The following is a 6,221-nucleotide window of genomic DNA, read 5'->3' as shown; positions in this document are numbered from 1 at the left end:
GGGGAGGAGGCCGAGGCGCGCCTGAGGCAAGAGGGAGCTCGAGCCCTAGTCGCTGGCGACCTGGAGAAGGGCCTTGGGGCTGGGCGGTGACAGGGCCGGCCTCGGGAGGGGTAGGGGGCTGCGACTCGGGGGCTGTCTGGGTGAGCGGAGGGGAGGTGACTGGCGGGCGGGTGCTGTTGGCCGCCCTCCTCAGCGCCCTTAAGGGCCCAGCTCCATCTCTTTACGTCTTGTTTTTATTATGGTTTCGGGAGTGCGGAAGGCTCTGGAGGAAAAGAGGAGCCGGCCTGAACTTGAATGCGCAACTTGTGAGGCAGGGGGTGGCGGGTGGGCGACCCCGGGAGACTTGTTGGCGGGAGCCCCGCGCCCGCACCCCCCCTCCTCAGCGGCTGCCGTTGCAGGTGATCTCCGCTCCTCCTCCCTCCCACCCAGCTGGGCTTGGATGCCCCCAGCCTCCCCCGCTGGTGTGGGGAAAGTGGCGAAATCGAGGCCGGGGTTCCGGCCAGGCGGTGTAGGCCTCGCTCTCCCCTGGGCTCCTAGCGACAGGCAGCTGAATCGATAGCCTATTGCTCTTGGGGAGGCCGGGGCCGGACCGGCCGCGGCGACAGCTGCCCTGGGGGAGGTACGCCTGCTGCCCGAGGGGGAGCTCGCCGGCGCCGCCGCCCTCTTTCCTAGGGTCGCGGGCCCAAGGCAGACAAGTGGGGATGGGGGTACGCTGGGGGCGGCTCCCGGAAACCCGGCTAAGGGGAGGAGGGCGAAGACCGGTGATCTAGCGTTCCCGCTCGTCTTTTGCCCTCCTGCGTCCCTTTTCCTACATTGAGCGGGAGGAAAGGGGGAGCCCAGTGCTGGACGTGGCGCTTCGCTTCACTCAGGCGGGTCCCCAAACGGTTTTCTAATTTATGTCAGTAGGCAGCTCGCCAGAAACTTCTGGGATCATGGCAAAGCATCCATCCGTCTTCTTCGCGAGTAAGATTCGGAAGTGACATGGGGTGTGCAGTCCAATTTGGGGGTAGCAGAGATAATATCTGTGTGATCATTTCACGATAAACCTTCTGGGGTTTCTCCAGAACTTACTTGACTTTTCCACCCTAGATCGTTTTCTCTTTGATTAGGTAGCTTTTGGCCTTAGATCATCCCCCGAAGAAACCTGATATTCCATTTCAAGGCATACCCCAAACAAAAGCTTTCTTCCCCCACACGGCCAAAGGCAAAATGGGAGAAGATCTCTAAAAGCTCCTGGTTTTTCCCTTAGTGCTTCTTCTTAATTCATAATCCTCCTGTCTCCTTCCCAGACACAAGTAAACTCGCCCTAATCGGTGAGGGAATTTGAGGGGTACTTTTTTATATGACTGAACTAATCATGTTCATTAAATCATAAATACAGTCATACATTGCCCAGTTTAACACATTTTTTAAAAATAACAAATTTATTAAGATAGATTTCACATGCCATACAATTCACCCATTTAAAGTTAACTTTTTCGAAAGCAGTAAAAAAGTTGCCTCCGTTCTCTACCAGTTATCCTTGTTCAGGACCTTCCACTATGTCTTAACCTCATTTTCTCTAGTTTTGGCCAGTTAATTTCCTTTATCCTAATTTTAGACTGTAGAAGCCAAGGTCATTTCCACAGTGCAGGCTCTGACAAACCTTTTAGTTCTAGGCATTCGTTTCCTTTTCTAGGTCTGAGTTGCCCATCTCCATCAGAACTTTCTGGGTTCCACCCTTCTTTCCCCCTTATTTTTCCTCCTCCTCACACTGCCTCTAGCTCCATTCTTCCTGTTTCCTTTTTATCTATTCCTGCCCTTATTCCTAGTCCTTCCAACTGGCTTTTCCACTTACCCCTCCAATTTAGCTTAGATAGACTTAACTTTTAATTCGTTCCATGAACATGGAGTTTTAGTTAAAAGCCTTTTTAGCTCTTCACTTTCCATTAGGAGTACAATTTTGCTAACAGAAAGTTCTTCCTGTTTGCTTCAGATAAGGTAGCCCTTTCAGGGAATCATAAATACAGCTTAACTTGTTAAAGCTAATTACATTTTGTTCTGCAGAGTCTTTCAACAATCTTTCCATGTTTAAAAGTAAAGTATCACGTTTCTTTTTTATCATTGTCCTTCTTTAGCAGTTAACACCTGAGGGGAGGGGCACAAAATATTTTGAGGTTAAAGTCTGTCCCTAATGCCTCACAATAAGGTGGTGGGAGGCCAGAATCTAGGGTGATAATGAGATTACTTTGATGCATTTTGTTGTTGTATCTTGTTTGGATGGGTTAAAGCCTTCAGAAAGCAGTGATTAAAATGATTGTTCATAGTTTGTTCAGTTTTCATTTCCTAATTGCTTGGCAGGCTCACATTTCTTATAACCGACAAATACTATTTGGTAGAGTTAACTTAGACCTAGGGCAAAAGTAATAATTGCATTATTCTTGTGGCCTTATAAAATACTATTAAGGATACATCATTACTTTTTTGTTCTAACAGCTAGCCTTTTTTCAAGGGCACAATGAGAGGCATTTTTAAGCAGATATTAAGAGTAAACCAGAGAAAATCAGGAATGAGAAAAGGTGCTGTGCTGGGAAGTGAGATTGTGACAGCAACAAGTGGCAGCGTGGTTTTTTTACATTTTAAAACATTAAAATATTTTAACTTAAACGTATTTTTCTTTATTGTTGATTCGAAAAGAGCACTACTGTAATATGTGAGGCAGTGTGGTATAGGATACATGTGGTTAAATCACTGCTGTGTCAAATTGTTGAACCCCACTGAGTTTGTTTCCTGATCTATGCAATGGGAATACCAGCACCTACCTGAAGGGCTGTTTAGGTTAGGCAGTTTAGGTTAGGTGCTGAACAGAGTGCCAGGCCTCTCAGAGAAAATGCTGAGTTTCTTTTCCCTTTTGTACTTATAACTCATGATGTCATTAGCTGGCACTCAACAATATTGAGAATGGACCTGTGCAAATGGGGCAGACAGGATAGCTTTGTGCCTTTTGATGTGGAATTAGGAGGTACATGTAGTATAGAAGGAGCCTGGGATTTAGTGTCACATGACATGAGTTAGAGGCGCTACTAGTCACAAAATGTGAAGGTAAGTCCCTTCACTCCTCATCTGTAAAATGAGGGTAGCAAATTGCCCTCACTACCTAACAGGGCAGTAGTATTCAGTGAAATGTTATATGTGAAGGTACTCTGTAAACGATGTGAGTTTGAATGAACATTATTTTTTATAAAGAATAACTTATGCTTGATGTTTGCAGTTTCTTTTTTAGAATGTTTATGTGTATTCTTTGAGGGAGTTGAGGAACAGTGTATGTTGAATTGCTGTTTACATGAGATCCCACCCACATCAAGGAGGTTATGTTAGTACACATATTTTTTAAAGTCTTTGGTTGCACCTAGTACTTTCCGTTGCCTCTTCTTATGCTTCTCTTTTTCCTAGAATGAAGTCCTTTATACTTTTGGGATCTGATTGGGAGCCCAGTCAGAATGTAGCTCTGGGTGTATCTGACTTGGGTTGTAACTCTGCCTTCTATTTAAAACTGGGATAACTATTTAGTCCTATTTCTATTTCACATGGATCTCTGACTTTATTGATTATTGTTAAGTATAACAGTTATATATAGAGATTAAGAGCATGAACCCTGGAGTCAGGCTGCCTGGGGGTGACTATCAACTCAACTACTTACTAGCTGGGTTACCTTTGACAGTCACTAATCCTCTCTGTTTCCTCATCCATATGATGACAGTAATACCTCACAGGGTCATGGTGAGGACTGAATGAAATAACATTAGTAAAGTTCTTAATACAAGGGCCTAGGCCATGCTGTTGCTCTGGTTGCTCCTGTGTCTGCAACTGTTATTGTTGTTTAACTTGAAGCTCACAAAAAGCTTTTAGGAGATTGACACCATCAACATCTAACATTTATTGCACACGGCAGAGTGCAGTGTGAAAAACTGAGCAAGATCTCAGTGAGATACTGTTAAAAATGCTTTGCGAATAAGCCTTAACCCCAATATTGTCATCAAAGCATATTTTTAAGCATCATATAATAGCTATGATAATAACTATGCTTAATTCGAATTCATTAATTAATGATCATTTCCTGTTGCCCAGTCACAAGTTATATCACATAGTGTGGAATCGGGTTTTTATAAAAAAAGTTGATCTAAGAGCGTATTATCTACAGGTAGTGTTTGGCTTTATTTACCCAGTTAAATAAGTCAGACTTTATTAAAACTTCTCATGTGTTTAATTGGAATGTAAACTCCTAATTAGAGTTTTTCAGGAGAAATATGGCCAGTGGTAGGACAGATTTTGACTATGAAAAGCTATCATAGTATATACATTTTGGCAAGGTGATTAGGGAATCAATTCTTGGACATTCTTCTGGGCTTTTTCCTTTACTGATATTCCATTGCTTTGAAGGTGTTAAGTTTTATTCTTTGGTCTGTTTATTCAACACATAGTTTTCGAGTGAATATAAGACAGGAGCTATGCTCTCAAGCTTATATTTTAAGAGCATTTATTTTTTGCAACAGTAAATTTTTAAAATTTTTCCCCTCTGATTTATGATACTTTAATAGATATCTGATTTTTCTCTGGGTTATAGTACTTAACATAGCAAAAATCCTCTTGCCTATGAGCTTTAGTGTGATAGAAGCCTCAAGAGATGGCCTTGGAGGACATTGCTTTGGTAAATTATAGAGATCATGTGATAAGGATAAGGTAACATGGATATTTATAGATACATGTTATTTTTCCAAACACTTGTTCTTCAGTCAGCTAAGTGAAATCTATCAAAGATTGCCAAATAGAATTATGCCAGGAGTTTGTTACTTCTGCTTTAAAATAACCTAGTGAGGTTTAACTGATGACCACCAGTCTCATTAGACATTATTATCATATCAAAAAGTCTTTATGTTCAGTATTTTTCAAAAGAGCATCACTGACTTGACTTACCCCCAATGTTTTTGATTACTAAGCGTTTCTAAGAGCAGCAACCTTCAGTTACATTGAAAGGAGGTTACAGCCCCGGTGCAAGAGTGTGCACATTCACTGATAATTGATAGATTTGGCTGTCAAATATGGTTGGAATCATTTAGATGAGGGAAACTTTATTGATCAGTAAAACTTGAGACACAAATGGATAATGCTTTCTGAGTTAAGAAATGGATAAATTTATTTTCTCATGCATTGAGCACTTCTATTACTAATAAATAGCATTTAATTTTAATTTTTTTTCATGGTTTCAAGAAAGAAGTAATTGCTTTTCTTATTGTTTTAGTCTGGATTTATATACTCAAGGGTGGAATTAAAGTCTTTTAAAATTAAAGGAACTAAAATCCTAATTCAAATTAAGATTATGTAGGTTAAGAAGGTATCAATTCTGTTTTCAATTTTTGGTGCCCACATTGTTTCTTATAATTAGAGAACTGAATATTAATCTGTTAGGATTAACCCTTAGATTATTGTGAGAATATTAAATTACATTTCTTTTCTATTTAATTCCTTGCCCTTTAAAATTTTTTATTTTAAATCATAAGAATTAGATTACTATTTGCCAAAATGTGGGTATGTAAGCTGATTTTAGGTAATCTTTGAATGAATATTTAAATTTTAATAATACATTTATTTTATACCTATTAGAAAAGTTAACTAGCATGTATAAAGTATTGTTTTTAATGGATTTATTGATTAAGGTTAGGTTAAAATTTAAAAAGTCAATTTAAAGAAAAATAGTGGTGAAAGTGTTATGTGGATAAGGCAAAAATCAAAAGGTGATCAAGATTGAAGCTTGAGAAATATTGCATTAGGTAACCTTTTTTATATCTTCTTTCTTCCTTATCGAATCAGGCAGGTGGGAAAAAAAAAAAATCTTCATTTTATGGAAAAGGAATAGAGAAATAGGAAAGTGACTTGCCCAGAGATGCTCAGTTAGTCTTTGGCAGTTAGGATCCTAAGTAGGGCCCATTGCTTGCAGGGAGGTGCTGTTTCTAAGTTGCCTTTTATATTTTTCTTTCCCTTTTCTTCTTATAGGGCAGGCCAATTTTTCTGGATCCTCTCTAAAGAATTAAAAGCCGAATGTTAGCAGTTTCTGAGCACATAATACAACTCTGGTTGTTCCTTAGATGATAAATTGTATTTCTGTGTTTTGCTGTAAAGTTAACTTGTTCCACACAGTATCTTGTTTATTTATTCATTAAAAATATTTAATAAGAACATATTAT

At 40.1% G+C, this 6,221-nt stretch overlaps 1 protein-coding gene across 4 annotated transcripts in view; it reads left to right on the top strand.

Annotated features, from left to right (window-relative positions):
* Positions 1-6,221, top strand: part of DCAF5 (DDB1 and CUL4 associated factor 5) — a 90,234-nt gene that overhangs the window by 771 nt on the left and 83,242 nt on the right. The window lies entirely within an intron of this gene.

This window comes from Pteropus medius, unplaced genomic scaffold (genome assembly GCF_902729225.1).
Source record: "Pteropus medius unplaced genomic scaffold, Ma_sr-lr_union100, whole genome shotgun sequence".
NCBI lineage: Eukaryota > Metazoa > Chordata > Mammalia > Chiroptera > Pteropodidae > Pteropus > Pteropus medius.
The sequence above is the reverse complement of the archived record's forward strand: the minus strand, read 5'-3'. Positions and strand labels throughout refer to the sequence as shown.